The 17,868-nt window shown below is 48.9% G+C and overlaps 1 protein-coding gene across 2 annotated transcripts in view; it reads left to right on the top strand.

Annotated features, from left to right (window-relative positions):
• The window catches only part of ccdc102a (coiled-coil domain containing 102A), a 47,770-nt gene that overhangs the window by 3,723 nt on the left and 26,179 nt on the right, over window positions 1-17,868 (top strand). Inside the window, exon 2 of one of the 2 annotated variants that reach the window (XM_026177126.1) lies at window positions 14,535-14,595. The exons of the other annotated variant lie outside the window; for it this stretch is intronic. The gene's annotated coding sequence lies outside the window, so the exon portion shown is untranslated. The remainder of the gene's footprint in view (window positions 1-14,534; window positions 14,596-17,868) is intronic. 2 annotated transcript variants of the gene reach the window in all.

The following is a 17,868-nucleotide window of genomic DNA, read 5'->3' on the forward strand; positions in this document are numbered from 1 at the left end:
TATATGGCCCAGCCCTACTGCTAGCTTCCCCTGAACTGGACCTCTGGGCCGTGTTTGTGCTGTTGGAGCCTTTTGGAGCATTTTAATGACATCATGTGACCAGTAGTATGGCTGCTGTGAGGTCACTGTACTAACAGACCGTTAAAGAAGGTGGAGATCTGACTTAGTGAAATTTGAGGATTTAGATGGATGTTACCGAGTACTGATTAGCTGCTGTCTGTGTGTGTGACTAAGCCAGATGGTGTTGGTAGACCAGCTGGTTTAGAGTAAATATGGTTGCTTGGCTCCTAAAAAAACAACATGATTGTGGCCAAAATGCTAAAGTTGAAGCATCAGAATCAGCCAGATTCTGGGTCCTTATTTATTTATCATTAAAAGAATTTACAGGACTGAGTGCTGAGGAACAGTTTCACAGTTTCTGCCTTTGATGTTTTTCCAGCCTGTGTGTGTGTTTGTGTGTGTGTGTGTGTGTGTCTGTCTGTGTGTGTGCGTGCGTGTGTGTTTGTGTGTGTGTTGTGTGTGTTTGTGTGTGCGTGCGTGTGCGTGCGTGTGTGTTTGTGTGTGTGTGTGTGTGTGTGTGTGTGTGTCTGTCTGTGCGTGTGTGTGTGTGTGTTGTGTGTGTGTGTGTCTGTCTGTGTGTCTGTCTGTGTGTGTGTGTGTGTGTGTGTGTGTCTGTCTGTGCGTGTGTGTGTGTGTTTGTGTGTGTGTGTGTGTGTGTGTGTGTCTGTCTGTGCGTGTGTGTGTGTGTTTGTGTGTGCGTGCGTGTGCGTGCGTGTGTGTTTGTGTGTGTGTGTGTGTGTGTGTGTGTGTGTGTGTGTGTGTGTGTCTGTCTGTGTGTCTGTCTGTGCGTGTGTGTGTGTGTTTGTGTGTGCGTGCGTGTGTGTTTGTGTTTGTGTGTGTGTGTGTGCGTGTGTGTTTGTGTGTGTGTGTGTGTCTGTCTGTGTGTCTGTCTGGGTGTGTGTGTGTGTGGTGTGTCTGTCTGTGCGTGTGTGTGTGTGTTTGTGTGTGTGTGTGTCTGTCTGTGTGTCTGTCTGTGTGTGTGTGTGTGTGTGTGTCTGTCTGTGTGTCTGTCTGTGTGTGTGTGTGTGTCTGTCTGTGCGTGTGTGTTTGTGTGTGCGTGCGTGTTCGTGCGTGTGTGTTTGTGTGTGTGTGTGTGTGCGTGTGTGTTTGTGTGTGTGTGTGTGTGTGTCTGTGTGTGTGTGTGTGTGTGTGTGTGTCTGTCTGTGCGTGTGTGTGTGTGTTTGTGTGTGTGTGTGTCTGTCTGTGCGTGTGTGTGTGTGTTTGTGTGTGTGTGTGTCTGTCTGTGCGTGTGTGTTGTGTGTTGTGGTGTGCGTGCGTGTGGCGTTGCGTGTGTGTGTGTGTGCGTGTGTGTTTGTGTGTGTGTGTGTCTGTCTGTGTGTCTGTCTGTGTGTGTGTGTGTGTGTGTGTGTGTGTGTGTGTGCGTGCGTGTGCGTGCGTGTGTGTTTGTGTGTGTGTGTGTGCGTGTGTGTTTGTGTGTGTGTGTGTCTGTCTGTGTGTCTGTCTGTGTGTGTGTGTGTGTGTGTTTGGGGGGTAAACAGTGCAGAGCTTCATGTGGAATCTGGCCTGGTTGTTTCTCTCCAGTGTGGCCTCGCTCCATCCTGCGGACCTTTTGTTTGTCCGTCTTCCTGTGTGGAATGTCAACATCCTCTCATTTGTCGCTCCACCCGCCGCCCGTCAGGCCGAACCAGAGGAGCCAAGCTCCGTCTGCTCCAGCGCACCTCCGCCTGCTCGCTCGTCTTCTTCCTCCGTGCTAATAACGCTGCTGTTTGCTCTCGTCGGTTTGTGTGCCGGCCCCCGGCGTGCCTTCTCCCTCTGAACGCATTCCAGCCTCCTCACACTGTTTACTCTCCTCTCTGCGCCTCCTCCTGACCGCTGCCTTCTTTCTTTTTCCTTTTCTAAACTCGCTCACTTCATTCTGCCCTTTCCGTCATTATTTTATCATCAGTCTGCTCTGTTCCTTCATATTTCCTCCCTCTTTGCGACTGTTCCTCTCCTACAACTTATTGTAGTTTCACAACAAGCCTGGTTCATTTGATTTGCACAGCGTGTCACCAGTGAAGGTTTAAAGTGAACATACAAATGATATCAAGGACAGAGAGGAAAGGAAACACATTTGGAAAGACGTGCATCAGCTCTGTGTGCTCCATTAGAGAGCGGACTAAAGCCGGACGTCATTTACTGATTCATTATTAAATAAGAGTTTAATGGCAGATTAAAGAGCGACGTCTGTAAAGTTTGCCCTGCTCCAAAGTTTTGGGGCATAAACAGCAAAAAGCTGCATCCTAATGCTCTGTGAGGACGTCGGCCTGGCAGTGGGGGAGGATCTGAGTGGGAGCTGGGACGGAGCGCGTCGGCCTGACTGAGACTTCAAGGCTTTAAATAACACAGAAGCTTTTCATGATTCAGCGAACCACGCATGCGCATGTGTCACTTCCTGCTGCATGCTGCATGATTGCTGACCACTCACCGATGTGTTTTTGGATATAAAGTGATTCCCAGTAAAGCTCCAGTTTCTGATTTTTAGCACCAATAGTTTCCAGGTGTGCGGCTCCAAACAGCTGCTTCTTTACGAGCCCGAGCTGTGGCACAGGTTCCTTTTTCTGCAGGAGAAGTTAAATATGATTCTGCACTGCAAAGACACAAGTAGCAACAAACTGTTCATGTCAACGACAGCTTCTGCATGAAGCTTTAACTTTATCAAGCTGGCCTGTGATTGGTCTGACAGTGACGTAGCTGGTTCTGAGCCGAAGACATGAACAAGTTTCTCAGACTCAGGGCGAGTCGGAAACTGAGCTGCTGGTGGTTCAGTCCCGGGACAGGTCATCACTCCTGCACCTCTCTGAGTGGAGATTATTACACGTGCACTGTTTTCACACGTGCACGACAGCTGTGAACATTTGTATCTGACAGAGCTGCGCGTGAGAGTCGTTCACGTCCAGCATTAACCCGACGTTTACCCTGCTGCAGGTCATTCAGTCCATTTTAAAGAAATAGCTGTATATAAAAGATGGCCGCTGTGACGCAGCTCTCAGAAGCAGACGCTGCATTTATCTCTCATGCTCTCAAGCTCCGTGCACCGTGGTGAAGTTTGAGTGCAGAAGAGACAGCGAAGAACCTTTAAATCCACACCCAGAGTTTCCTTCCTGCAGGGCGGCGGCGTCAGAACCACGAGCTCACCTCGACACGCCGTCAGCAGCGACGCATTAAGCGCTGTGCACGAAGGCTTATCAGACTCTGCACAGCAGCAGGGCAGAGCTGCTGTGCGGTTGTAGCTGTGTTTTATTCTTGGAGGGAGTGTTTCCATCACTGTGTGTGTGTGTGTGTGTGTGTGTGTGTGTGTGTGTGTGTGTGTGTGTGTGTGTGTGTATGTTTAGCTGTGTTTGTTTAGGACTCAGTAATTATGGCTGGCAGCAGAGCTTCAGCTCCAGCGGGAGGAGGAATGCCTTTGGTCTGCTTCTGTCACTGAAACTGACTCCAGAGGACTCAACCTGCATTTTGTGATTATATATCTGTGCGTGTGTTTGTTTTTGAACTGTTCACATCCCACAATCAGTCCACTCAGGGTGAGGCGCTCCGGGGCCTGAATGTAGGTCAGCGTAGTTTCATTTATGTGTGATGTTTTTGCCAAAGGAAGTGTTGACCTCTGAATTCTTCTCTTTGCTGGCTCATTACACACACACACACACACACACACACACACACACACACACACACACACACACACACACGCCTTCCTGTCTGGGTGGAACCTCAGCATGATGTCAGTGACCGCCTCTGGTGGCCTTTAGGTGATCTGTCTTCCAGATGTGCTGAGTTGAAGGAGGAGCACGTGCGGAGGTGGGTGGAGTCTGGGGACCCCTCCGATTCCTCCCGCTGACAGTCGGGGGTCACAATGATCCTGTTCATGTATATATGGTACTGTGCAAAAGTCTTGAGCCACGTGTCGTGTCTGTATATGTTGCAGGACAGTGGCACCAGCAGTCATGAAAACACATAAGACAGAAACAGTCTGTATGTTTGGTGTGAGCAGCTCTCTGCCAGCTCTGTGAGGATCTTCAGGAATAGCTTCCAGGCTTGATGAAGGACACTTCTTTGACAAGATCTTCATCAGCACCGGCTCGCATGCACAGAGTCATAGATTCAACCGATGATGTGTTGGTGTGACAGCTGCTGGGAACAAAGAACCCAACACTGACTCATTTCATGAGCTCGGAGCCTTGTTATGCTTGCATGAGTCAAAGGTCAGAGTTCAGAGGTTAAACAAAACATTCCTGAGTTTGAACACGTTGTGCCTGTCGTGTGTAGCTCCAGCAGAACGTTCTCAGAGGTAATAAAGCGTCTCCTTATAAATCCCGGCTCATGAGGTGCAAACACGGCGAGTTCGTCCGACGCTTCCCGGTGCTTGCTGGTGAAGGTTCGCGTGGTGGATCTGTGGCGTTAAACACTCGAGTGGCTGCGATTGGGCAGTTTTACCGTTAGTTTCACGGCCGTCGACTCGTACAGAAACGTTCTGCAGCCTGTGCTGCGTTTATATGAATTTATTTCTGGACCATTTATTGGATCCGCTCGCCGTCAGCAGCCGGCTCTCAGCCAGATCATAATATTTGGCGCCGGCACGGCTGATCCTGCTGTTAAAACCAAGCCTATAAAACCGCCTGCTCCCTTTCTGCAGTATCCATACGTGTTTAATGTGTACGTGAAGAGGTTTGTTTCAGACTTTTCCCTTTAATCTTACAGTAAAGGGCAGCAGCTGCTGTCTCTGTGTTACTGTAGGGTCTCTGCTCTGTGAAGCTCCTTGTGTGGCGTTGTGAACATCGTGATTCAGGTTCCTCTGAGCTCCATCCAGCATCCAGCTCGCTGTTTCAAAGGTCTCCCCATCACAGCTTTGCCTGTTGTTGGGTTTACAGTGCAGGTGTCTGTACTCTGCATGATGTCACAGAGGCGTCGCTGCCAGGATGCTGTTGTACGATCAGAGCGTGAAGGCGACGCCGCTGATTTACCTGTCGGTCTGTGTTCCCACCCTCAGCTGACTGTGAGCTGTGGGACTTAAAGGGGGTTGCGTGTACTGGTCCAGCTGGTTTTCAGGCTCCGTTTTCAGAACAGTGTTCGTGTCCGGGCTGTGGAAAAGTAACCTTGGTGTTATCTCGCCGCTCCAGCTGATGTCTCAGGCCGTCAGACGCAGTCATGAGTTTCAGCATCGACTGAAATTAAGCCGAAGCTCTTTGATTTATTCAAACCTGTGTGTGTGTGTGTGTGTGTGTGTGTGTGTGTGTGTGTGTGTGTGTGTGTGTGTGTGTGTGTGTGTGTGTGTGTGTGTGCGGTCACACACAGATTTGCTCAGCTTTGCTTCCTCTGCTGCTGCTCGCGCAGCTCCAGCTCATGCTTGCAGAGTATCTGCCTCAGAAATCACACACAGTCTTATCAGCTTCTACTTGAACATGTTTCCATCCTTATCTGAGTCTGTGTGGCTTTCATGCGCCAACAACCACACTCTTTACACCTGTCTGGCCTTTATCCACGTACCTGTCTGGATTTTAAGGACATGCTCTGGGATCCTGGATTAACAGTGTGATGTGTCTGCTCAGGATTTTACCTGCACTAGCATATCTTTCTCACCACTTTTATGACCTGCTGTTTGAGAAGATTAGCGCAGGACTAGACTGTAACGATGCGATGGCGACTGACCTGATGAATTATTAACTTTCTGCTGCAGCTTTTAAATGAGCCTGATAATAATCTGTGATTTATTTCACTGACTCTCGCACAAAGTGTGTTTCTTTGCCCGGCAGCTTAGATCTACTCCAGGTTTCCCTGCGGTTGAATGAATTATAAATGTTCTTAGCTGAGCATTAGTGGATCTCTTCAGGCCTCTCCTGTCAACACCGAGCACATTCATTGTTTCGTCAACAGAGCGCTCATCATCTCCAAGTCGAGGGGTTCATCTTCCAAAATGTTATTCCTTGTTTGCAGAGTGGCCTCGTTATCCTCAGACTTTATCAATTGCCACCAGTGTATGGCATCTTTGCTAATTTACCGGACAGTCTCGGTCGTTGTGTCCTTGGGCGAGACACTTCACCCGTTGCCTACTGGTGGTGGTCGGAGGGCCCGGTGGCGCCAGTGTCCGGCAGCCTCGCCTCTGTCAGTGCGCCCCAGGGTGGCTGTGGCTACAACGTAGCTGCCATCACCAGTGTGTGAATGTGTGTGTGAATGTGTGTGTGGATGGACGTGTAAAGTGCTTTACAAATACAGGCCCAAAATCTGGAAGAACAGTTTGCAGCTAAACATTTTCACCGATGACAGAGTTTGCTGTCGAGTACAACTCTTAGCTGCGGTGACTACAAGTCCATCCAGCCACCAACTCATCACTGCAGCGTTCCCGAACAGTCCTACAGACCTAATCTCTGCAGTGTGTCCTGGATCTGCTCCGGTGTCCCTTCATTGTAGGACACGTCCGAAACACCTCACCTGGGAGGTGACTAGGAGGCGTCTCTATCAGATCCTGGAGCCCTCCAGCTGACTTGTGTTGATATGGAGAAGTAGCGGCTGTACTCTGAGTCCCTCCAGAACGAGCGAGCTCTTCAACAAGCTGTCCACAGCCAGCGTGGTCACAGCTGAAGGCAGGAAACACAAGGTCTTCCTTATAAATGTTTCTGTCTCCTCGAGCTGAACTTTTCAGACAAATAAAGACCTTTGAGAAAAATCAAAGCATTTTAAGGTCTTAATCTGGGCTGAGATGAGTGGAAGGCTGTTGATGAGGAGATGGTCTCAGGAGTGGAGGAGAGACGGACAAAAAGGAGTTTATCTCTGCACAGCATAGCTACACTGGATAAGCAGCTGAACTCACCACCTCAGTGCTAACTGAGTGTAAAACACGAGCTCCTGAAATAGACGTGCACCTGTGGTACCGAAGCCACCGTGAGCATCGCTTTCTTCCACGTTGGAGATGAACCAATCAGAGAGAAGTCAGAGCAGCAACCAGCAGAGGCTCCTGTCATGATTTCACATGTTAAAATAAAAATGTGGAGCAAACGTTAGTCGGCTGATGCCTGAAAGCACAAACCGAAGGATTTTCCTGTCAGAGCTAATATTCAGAGGACACGGCCTGGATGTTACCAGCGGTGTTTCCTGCGATGTGCAGGTCCTGCGACCTTTCTGCCTCACCCACTCGAACGCTTAATTAACCCTGAGGCAGAGTGTAATTCATGGCTCCTCAGAGGGCCTTTACCCACTCAGCGTGACAGCAGCGTTTACAGGCCTCTGTACACTCCTCATGGTTTTGTCTTTAGTTCCCTCCACACAGCGTGAACGTCTTCAGACTGACACCACGTCTGCTACCTTTGTATATCAATCCTCACGGGCAGAACACGTGACCTTTGGACTATAAATGAATGAGGCCACATTCATCTACAGTCACTGGACAGGTGAGGTCTCAGGATGGACTGGTAGTCTCCACAGCTGCCCAGTAAGACGGGACCAGCATGGAGCTGCGGTGTTCAGCATGTCCACTGTTATAACTTTATTAGAGTTTACCTCCATTCCACAGATGCTCGTAGCTGACATCCTCTCTTGATTTGTCCTCCTTACAGTTTCAAACCAAGGTGAAGCTGACTGTGCTCCCAAAAACCTGCTCATCTGTCTGTGGGTTTGTGTCCTTTATCAAACACTTTGGGGTCGTTTATGTCGACCCAGCCGGGCCGTACAGTTGATCATTTACAAAGAAATGTCTTCAGTTCAGCAGGCATCAAATACGATTTCTCCCTCTGTGATCGGGCTGATCGTCTGATCCTGGATCAGTCTGAGGGACGCCCACTCGTGTCCTGCAGCGACCCCCGCTTGTATCTGCAAGTTTAACACTCGCTTTACCCACGAAGCCCGCATCCTGCAGTCGGCTTTACGGCGGCGTTACGTAGGGCTGTTCGATATAACGATATATATCGGATGACGATATAAAAACATCTGTCGTTTCATTTTACGCTGTCGTTTGTTTGGTGGTGTCGCAAAATAAACTGTTTACAGCAATATTTGTTCATGGTTCTGATGTCACTGTAGAGGCTGTATTCATTTCTTACAGCTCTCGCTTTCTCTTATATTTAATAGAACCACACTACAGACGGACAAGCGCCTGTTTTTATGCGTTGTCGTTAGCAACAACGACGGTAACACCTTCGCGTGTCCGCTTGTTTATTTTCCACATAAACCTTTCACAATAAAGCTCAAGATCCTGTTGAGACTTTTCAAAATAGTCACTTGGATGAGTGACGAAACGTTTCTCCCACAAAACGCGAAGAACAGAATCAACTTTTGGAGATTTACTTTCCGGGATGATTGAGATGCATCAAAATAAACTGAATCACGTGAAAGATTATTTACGGATGAGAAGTAAAAAAGAGCCGCCACGTGCTACAAAATAAACCTTAGACTCAAACGTTAGAACAGGCAACCCGCAGCACGCCGTGTAATAAATACAACTTACGTCTAAAAATGTATCGTTTCATGCATCGGCTAAAACGCTCGACTCCGGGTGAAGGACGTGCAGCTGGAAACACTTCACACCAGTCGAGCTGCCCGAGATTCACAGAATTTACAGGAAATGTTACATTTTTGTGATTTATATCGTTATCAGGACGATAGAAGTCTTATATCGGGACATGAAGTTTTGGTCATATCGCACAGCCCTAGCGTTACGACCCCGCGTGCAGGTTTGTTATCAGACTGCGTCCCTGTTTGTGTTCACTTAAGCAGTTTGTGAGTTAATGAGAGTTAATGCTGAGCTGTTCTCTAAATGTTGGTTTAACGCTGGAGAGTTTGGAGCTCTAAACCGTCGGAGGAAGCAGGAGTGTTACGTAGACCTGTTGATGTGTCAGATCCACGCAGCGAGGGCTCTGACACATCAACAGGCAGCTTGGATGTCGAGCATTCTTCAGATTTTTACCCTTAAACGCAAACTTGGCTTCACTGCGTTTCGCTTTGTGTCTGAGTTTAGTTCCAGGTTTTTCCTGAACGTCCCTCTGAAGCCACGCCTCCACATGCTCACGTACAGCTAATCGGAAGCGTAGTAGCGAAGGACCTACCCGAGCTTTTCACAAAGAAAGTTCTCTTCTGTGTGTGAGAGGATGGTTTCCTGTCCGCAGGTCGGTGGAGTGCAGGACGGACCTGCTGGTATCCGTGTGTGTGTGTTGCAGTGTAAGCTCGTTGGGCTGATTTGCTCCCATTTAAAAGAGGCTTTGATCCCCTTTAGGGCGCGTTAACCCCTTCTCGCCTGCCGAGCTTCGTGTCGCACGGGCCGTGAACTCTGCCTCAGTGTGGGAAAAGATTAGAGGCAGACAAATTCCTGGTCATCTGAGGTGGTGCAGACGGTATTAGAGCGCGGCCGCAGCGCTGCGCCTCGACGCTGCGACTCCAGCCGCGCTTATCCCACCCACCCGCCGTCGCGTTGTTCGCCTGTAAAATCATTCTTCACCTTTGAAAAGCTTCTGTAAGTATTTTCAGGCCCAGAGGTGTTAAAAGGAGGATTTCCATTTTGGCAGATGTGGAGTGTAACCCACTCCTCCTCTTCCTTCTCCTGTCTTTTTATCTGCTTGGCCTCGGTATTGGCGATTTCATCATCTTCCTCGTGGATTAGGAAACTCCGGCTCCATCTATTTGCATAAATGTGCACGATATGCAAACGGCTCTCAGCTCTTTGGTGTGGGAGAAGCTTTGAAGCTGCTCAGCCCTGCAGCGGTGCACCTTGTTTTGGCTCCCTGGAGCCGCGGCATGCTCAGAATGCTTCAGTAACCTTACGTAATGAGGAGGAGGAGGATGAAGATGATAGTGAGGTGAAACAGGATGATCTACGAGTGTTTGTGGTGCATTTTATCATCTAAAAAGATGCTTTCAGCTGTGCTCCAGTGACACAGAGACTGATCCGTGCTCAGCCTGGTCGGCTACAGCTGCTGCCAGATCAGCAACATCATCTTCTTCCTGATTTAAGATGATATTTTGAAGCATGCTCCCTCTGCCTCGTGTTCTCGGCAGCCCTTTCAGTCATCTTTGGGTTACTGCAGTCAGACAGAGGACCTGGCAGCAGGTCAAAAAGCTGATATCAAAGCAATGCTGAAGCACCAGAAGCTCTAATCTGCACTCGAGACCGGCTCCAAAAGTTGGACGAGGACCAACAGAGCAGCCAAAAAAAAGGCTAACGTTGAAGCTAGTTCATGCATTTATTCCTTCCAGGCTGGACGACTGTAATTCATTATTATCAGGATGTCCTAAAAACTCCCTGAAAAGCCTTCAGTTTTGGCTTCCCTTCATTGGCTTCCTGTTAAACCCAGAATTCAAAATCCTGCTCCTCACATACAAGGTCTTAAATAATCAGGCCCCATCTTATCTTAATGACCTTGTAGTACCATATCACCCTACTGATGATCACCAGACTCTGAAAGGCCAGTAAAGCCTCTAAGATCTTCATGTTTAGTGTTTTATAAACGATTGAATGATTAAGTCTGTTAAATATGTCTCCGGGGTAACGTCCTGGACTGTTTCCAGCCTTTTACTTTATCAACGTTATTAATTGTTCAGCTGAGCTGAAGCGTGTCGGTACGAGCCTCCGATCCAGGTGAGGCTGACAGCACCGATGAATCCTGAAGCTCCTGAACTGTGAAGCAAGCAGAGTGAAAGTGTCTCCCTGTTGTTGTGCTTGCATCCATCACGCCGTCCTCCGTCGTCGGCTCGCCCCCTCCTGCTCCTCGCCGTCCTGCTGAATAAATGATGGGAATGTGATACGGCCGCAGCTCCGAGCTGGACATCGATCCCCGAGTTCAGGGACGCCGACTCTGGACTCTGTCCTTGACTTCGCTCGCTCCTGTTTGCTGATTTGAACTCTTTGTAGCGTCAGTGAGCCGAGCGTGTGCGTGTTGGCATGCGGGGCGTGTGCTGCATGGGACCGCAGTGTGTGTGTGTGTGTGTGTGTGTGTGAGAGAGTCATGCTTCAGGAATGTGCTGTATAATTTACTACAGTGGAAAGCTCTCCTTGCAGTAACACCTGGGGCCCTGTGGGACATGAAGTTCTGCTGTTTGATGGTTTAGCAAAGACGAGCAGAGGCGGGGCAACGTTTTTATCCAGGTCGTTTCTGTTTTTAACCCCTTCCACCCTCAAAGGTTCCTCTGGGTTTGGCCTTAAAGTTTAGCAGCTCTTACTAAAGACTTGTATTGTGCGTTGAGTCTTAAACACTGTTAACACCTTTTCCCAGTAAGAAATGTTCGACTGTAGTTTTGAATAAAAATATTTAAGCTTTTCTCAGTTTGAGCTGGTTTGATCTGCATCGTCATTCAGACCTCCTCAAGTAATAGACGCAGAACAACTCTGATTACGTGTCCTCGATTATTTCGGTTCATTAGTCTGTAAGGAAGCTCAGGGGGAAAGAAAAATGTCAAGTTTTAAATATTGTTCATTAAGATCTCGACATGAAAACATTTCTTCGACTTCCCGGATCCTTCCCGGATATTCAGTTAGTTTGGAAGTGTCCAGCAGGGCTGCGCTGTATCATGTCATCCATGATAACACGGGTATGAATTTTTATGAGATTAAAAACAACATCGCTGCTAGAGCAACGCCACGTTTAGGTTTCCAGGACACGTCTGAGAGCGAGAGCAGGAATCTGCCTCTGATGACGAGTCAGCATCCTCCAGGAAACTGCAGGAAACCACAAACCTGTTTCAGACCAGGCCAGGAGCAGCTGGTGATGTGTGAAGCAAAAGTAATCAGAGTACTCAACCAAGCCTCGCTGGATTGCTGGTAAGTTAGAATCCATGTGACAAGAAGAGGAAACGCAGGGCTTTAAGCTGCTGGTTAAAAAGCTCGAGCCAGCGTAGATATCGGTCAGCTTCAGTTGGAGTTACCAGCTTCTGTTAAACTGAAGCTTCTCACAAAGTTAGGAACAGTTTCTTCTACACTTTAACGGGAGCGAGCCCGGTGTTTAAAGGACTCTCGGAGGCACTTCGGCCTCACAGTCCTTCTGTTTTGGACAAAGGTTCAGTGAACGTGGGCAGAAGGCTTTCACAGCCGTTTATTGAGCCAACAGGAAAGCTGTGGTGGGTAAACAGCAGCTCATGTGATTGATAGCTGTAATGCTGGCAGTGCTGACCGCACCAGCTGCTGAATCCTCACCGTTGTGCTGCTGCTTCTTCAGCGCCGCTCGGCTCACTGAGTTTTCTTTAAAGCAGGTTTTTATTGGCTCCGTTTGGCTGCTCGGCCGCTCCCACAGGAGGCGGATTCACGTCTGACATTATTGGATGATCAGTAAATACATTTAAATGCACGCGCAGTGATGCAACAAGGAAGACCAACAAGGCCTGTTTGAGTCGGTGGAAGCTCTTTGATTTAAACAAATATGCCGTTAACAACAAATGAAGACATTTTTAGCCAAATAGAAACGATCTGAGAGGATAAACGACGCCCACGCTGGACCCAGGTATCTATCAGCGAGCGCGCGTTCCCACGCTTTAACCACAGTGACTCACGGCAAAGCCACGACAGGCGGCGGAGGCTCGTTACTCAGGTCTCTGCGTTTACGGTAAATTGTTGAATCAGATCGAGAGGCCTGACGTGACTGTAACGAGATCCTCGCTGTTACAAACTTTATGACTTTCAGACAAAAGGAGACGCGTTTGGCTGATGTCCGTGGAGCCGTACGGTTTCACAGCTGCCGTGTGCGTCCACAGAGCTGCACCCACAACAAAGCAGCGGCTTCAACAAGCGAGCTCGCAGAGGAAACGGCCACATCAGCGCCGGCCTGTAAAAAATGATGTTTTACCGCATTCGGGAAGCCGAACCATTACCTCATCTGCCAAAGAGACGAAAGCTCTCGAGTAAGCAGAAGAACAAAGCAGCCAAATATCTGACACACACACACACACACACACACACACACACACACACACACACACACACACACCGGCTTCATTAGCCATCGTTACACTGCAGCTGCACTGATTCATCAGTAACCTGAGCAGGTCAGAAACCTTCAGTTTGCATGAATTTTGTTTCGTAGAACAGGTGAACAGGTGAACTGCTCACCTGGTGGACGTTAAACAGATGATCCATTACAATAAAACTTAGACTGGCACCTCTCGTGCCCACCACAAAAGAACAGATAATAAAAAATTAATAAATAGACGATAATAAATCAGGAGATAATAGATTTTTATGATCGTCCTGATGGGGTCTGTGTGCGGGGTGAAAGCTGTCCCTCTGTCTGTTTGTGTGGGATTGTCTGCATCGTTTGCTCGATGGAGGAAGTTTGAGTAGAGGGTGGCAGGGTGTAGGTCACCTCACGCTTCAGCTGTGCAGCTCTGCAGCTTCTGACCCACCCGTGATGGCGTTCGTGCTCTAAGTGGCGATCCTGTAGAAGTTCAGCAGCAGATTCACGGGGAGCGTGCTTCAGCTTCCGTAGGAAGAACAGCCTTTGCTGGGCTTGTTTTTTTGACCAGGCTGGAGGTTCAGCCCCAACAGACGGACGGCGTTCCTCCACACACAGCTGCTGGGTTGTACTTCCTGTTCTGCTCGAGTCTGTGACTGACTCTTTGGTGCCACCTTAAGCTTGTAAGTTTGACGACCGTTGCATCATCTGCAGATTTTATTATAGTGGTGGATGGGGGTGTGTTCGTGGGCGGAGACTCGGACACAGCCGTGTGGGGTCTCCGCATTCAGGATGATGGTTTAAGAGGGGCATCTCCCCTCTCTGTGTGAAGGTGCGGTACCCATGAACGCAGCGAGGAACCTCGGCCATGTTTGTAGTTCGTTGTAGTTTTACGGTGTTGAATGCGTTTCACAGAAAGCACGACTGCGGTTTCTTCTCTGTGTCGGCGCGCTGTGGTGGACGAGGTGGCAAACACTTGGTAATAAAATGAGAATAAATTCAGCACTTTGGGGATTTTCATCTTTGGACAAAGCCACAAACTTCCAGATGTTTCTTTGGGCTCTGACTGGTTCTTTTTTTAAAACCCAGCATTTGTCAGACTGTGGAGGCACTTTGGGCGGAGCGTGGCCCCCGGCCTCCAGTCAGACTTGAATATTAAAGGTTTATCAGCGTTAAAGCTCAGATTCTTTTGCTTTGATGTTGTATTTTAGCTGATGAGTGAAGACTGTGAAGTGATCTGTTATTTCAGTTGGAGAGAAAAATCTGAATCTCTGCTTTGAAGTTTGGAAATCTCCCTCTGGCTGCGTTTCAGGAAACTTGCGACTCGGAGCGGGAAGAGGTTTGATGCAGGAGTCAGGAGCCAAAGCTGCAGCGATTAGTGTTGCGTTAGAGCCAGAGAATCACGCCGTCAGCCATTTTAAATACTGTTTATCCGCAGGAACGTCAGGACGGTGTCACTCTCTGCGACGCTTTGTGACGAGACAGGAAACAGTGGGCTCATCTCTGTGCTCCGTTCAGACGCACAGATGTTTCTGTGATTCAACACCGAGAAATGTTTCTATTTCCTCAGGCTGATTCACAACGTTTACCCAGAATGCACTTTGTTTCCTCCAGTGAATGACCAGAAAACCAATCAAACATCCCGGGGTACGGAGGACCAGGAGGACCAAATGAAGTAACTATGTTGCTAAATGATTCATTAAATGTGTCATTAATTAATTACAGTTCGGGGTCGTGTTCATGATGGAGGGGAGAGTGGAGCGTGAGACTGGGCTTAAAAGTGAAGCTGTGGATTTACTGGCCCATCTGTGTTCCTGCCCTCACCCACGGTCGCCGATAAAACGTGTTTCTTTTGAGAGGGGGCGGGGCTCTTCCTTAGAGATGGGGTGGAGCAGTCCCGTCATTCGAGAGGACTCGGAGTAGAGCTGCTGCTCCTCCACATCCACGTGTCCTACTGGGAGGAGGCCCTGTGGCAGACCCAGGACTCACTGGAGAGATGGCATCTGTCATCTGACTGGATAAGCTGGGAGAGGTGGGCGGGGTGAGGGAAGTGTGGGCTTCTGTGCTCAGACCCAAACTGGGAGAAGTGGTAGGAAATAGATCTATGAATAATTAGGTGTGCCATGAATTTATTGAAACTTGGAAGTTAATAAAAAAAAACATAAAATACACATTGAATTGATTATTTAATGATTTAGTTATTTGTTTATTTTGGCACTCATGGTCCTCCATACAGGGACCAGTACTGGATCTGCTCCTGTCACAGATACTAAACTGGTGCATGGTTTATTCAAACTGTGACTCTGATGCTGCTGCAAAACCAGGTTTAGTCCTCAGACTGTGGCTCAGTTTGAAGACGCAACGACGGCTCAAACATGATAAGAGTCAAATCTGGAGCCACGTCGGAGGACTCGTGGCTCTGTGAAATATTCATGAGATGAAACGTTCTTCATGTCTTCATTAAAAACTGTGAAGTTTTTGTACATAAAGAATGAGCTGACTGTGGGGTCAGGTGGGAGGCGCTGATTGGCTGTTCTTACCTGGATTTCCTTCTCCTTGTCTCATCCGCACTGATGCAGCTCAGCAGCTTTCAGAAACACGAGGGAGGAGCAGGAGGAGGAAGAGGGCATCCTCACTCTACACCTTTCGTGCGCAGCGCGGCGCCACGCTCGATGTGGAGCTTGCATTTCAGAGTGTGAGTCACAGCAGGAGATTTCAGCCGTTGTAGTGAAATTGTGATGGGAGAGGACCAGTGTGAGTACGATCCCAGCGTGCTGCTGCTTCTTCTCCAGTTTCAGGCCCACAGAGCTGGTTCTCATTAGAGGAGAGAGCACACGCGCTGACTCACTGCAGAAAGTTTGGCGAGCGCGGGGGGAAATCCTTTGTAGCGGCGTGCTGTATCTTTTTTACGTCCACATTCACATAAATCAGCTTGGCGAGCACACAGGCCCCTCCCTCTGTTCCTCTGTCGTCTCGGGCTCGTCTGAGCCTCAGCTCGGTTCACGGAGATGAGCAGACGTCAGTGCCGACGTAAACTGAAGAATATCGGCCCCACCGTTTTGTTTGCAGCCTTGAGGGTTACATCAGTCAAAGCTGGGGCTGTGCAGCTACGGCCGGCGAGGACAGATGCTCTGTCAAAGACTTTATTACCCCGCGGTCTCACCCTCTGGCCGGCTGTGTGTTTTATGGGCCCTGTGATGACAGAGGGTGAGGTTCACGTGGAGGTTGGGCAAAGAAAGGAGGCAAATACAGCCGACGGTCAGGACGGTGGAGGGCTGGAAGACAGGAAGTAAAGCGAGGGTGGTTTGGAGTGCTGGTAGTGAGTGTGTTTGCAGAGTCGCCTGCAGCTGTTGGAGCCTCAGATGGGTCTCATGTGCAAACTGTAACCTCCACTCCTGTGGGTAAACTGGAACTAAATGAGGTTTGTGGAACTGGCTTCCAGATGACGGGGCACGGAGGTTTGGTCCTGTTTAGTGTTGGAGTCGTTTAAAGTGCACAAGTCTGTTTCTGTGACGCTTTTCTGATCCTCTGATGTTCCTATATTTACTCATTCAACTGCACCTTCTTACCTGCAGCCTGGAGCTCACCTGTGTTGGCTGAGACCAGCTTAAACTCATAGTTTTTTCAGCGGTCACGCTTACCCAGGTACAGGTGTAGCCTAAAATCGAACAAATCTAAAAACAAACACGCTGAGGCATTCCCAAACCGAGAGACGTAATCTCTCCTCCCAGTAGAGCGTACCCAAAACACGTCATCCAGGAGGCATGCTGGGTGACACTGGACCACTTCATCTGCTTCCTTTTGATGTGGAGGAGCAGCAGCTCCATCAGTTAGATATGTATTAACAGGCAGCGTGTCGGTGGCTTAACAGGTTTGATTTTTATCCATCCAGGAGAATGGATCCCATCTTAGTCTTATTTTGAAAGTTCATTTGCCGCCACTCTTTCCTGACCGAGTCGCCGTCATTTGGTAAACTGAAAAGTTTAACCCGCCCAGTTTGCACTTCTACACTTTCCCAGGAGTCACACTGATTAATTAACTCCACCATCAGAGATGATCCCAGAGAGCTGCAGCAGGTGGAGAAACTGGTTCATCTGCTGGTGTTGCTGGAGCTTCAGCGTCTTCAGTTTAGAGATTAACGTCAGGCTGCAAACACGAGGGTATTCCTGTGGGTTTGTTGGGCATGTTGAGGCCTCAGCTTTAGAGTTTGGGATCCAGACGTGCTTCTACAGGCTCCTGGAGGTTGGGATGGATTTTGGGATCTCGCCCAGTGGCTTTAGGAAGGATCTCAGCAGAGCTCAGGAACGCCTCACACACCGACTCCAGGCGTGGGAACGTGTGGTCTCATTTACTGCTGTAATCTTTGGGGACTCGTGAGAGACGCGTTAATAATCAAATAGTCCAAATTAATCCGTCATCGGTTTTCCCTCCATACAACAAAGTGTCAGTAAAGTTTGTGTTCACTTGAAGTCGTCAGTACATTTCAGTGAAAGCGCTCCGGCTCTCTGTACTCGTGCAGCGTCGTCGCTGAGCTTCGCGCACCGCGGCCTCATCCATCAGTTTAACGATCAGCTGATCCAAAATAAACGGAGGCTTGATTACTCGCTCAGAGACATCCGTCACCGTGCTGGCTGGAGAAGCTGACGGTGACAGAAACAGGAAGCGCTTTGTTTACAGTGTTGATGCTGCTAAACGGCACTCCTGAAAGAGACGCCGAAAGACGTCTTTCCTCACTGAACGTGGTGTAACCTGATAGGTTGGCGTGGATTTGCAGCTCAGGAGCCCGCCAACGACTTAGATGGGAATGCATGTGCGCTAATAAGCAATGTCAGCTGTTTGCAGTTACGTAAGTAATACTTACTGCTGTGAGCATTTGTTGTATGTAAATCTACAGCCTGCCTGTACACAGTTTACTCTCTGTATCGCCTTTCATTGTGTCTCTATTGAC

The sequence above is a fragment of the Astatotilapia calliptera genome, chromosome 1 (assembly GCF_900246225.1).
Source record: "Astatotilapia calliptera chromosome 1, fAstCal1.2, whole genome shotgun sequence".
NCBI classification, from domain to species: domain Eukaryota; kingdom Metazoa; phylum Chordata; class Actinopteri; order Cichliformes; family Cichlidae; genus Astatotilapia; species Astatotilapia calliptera.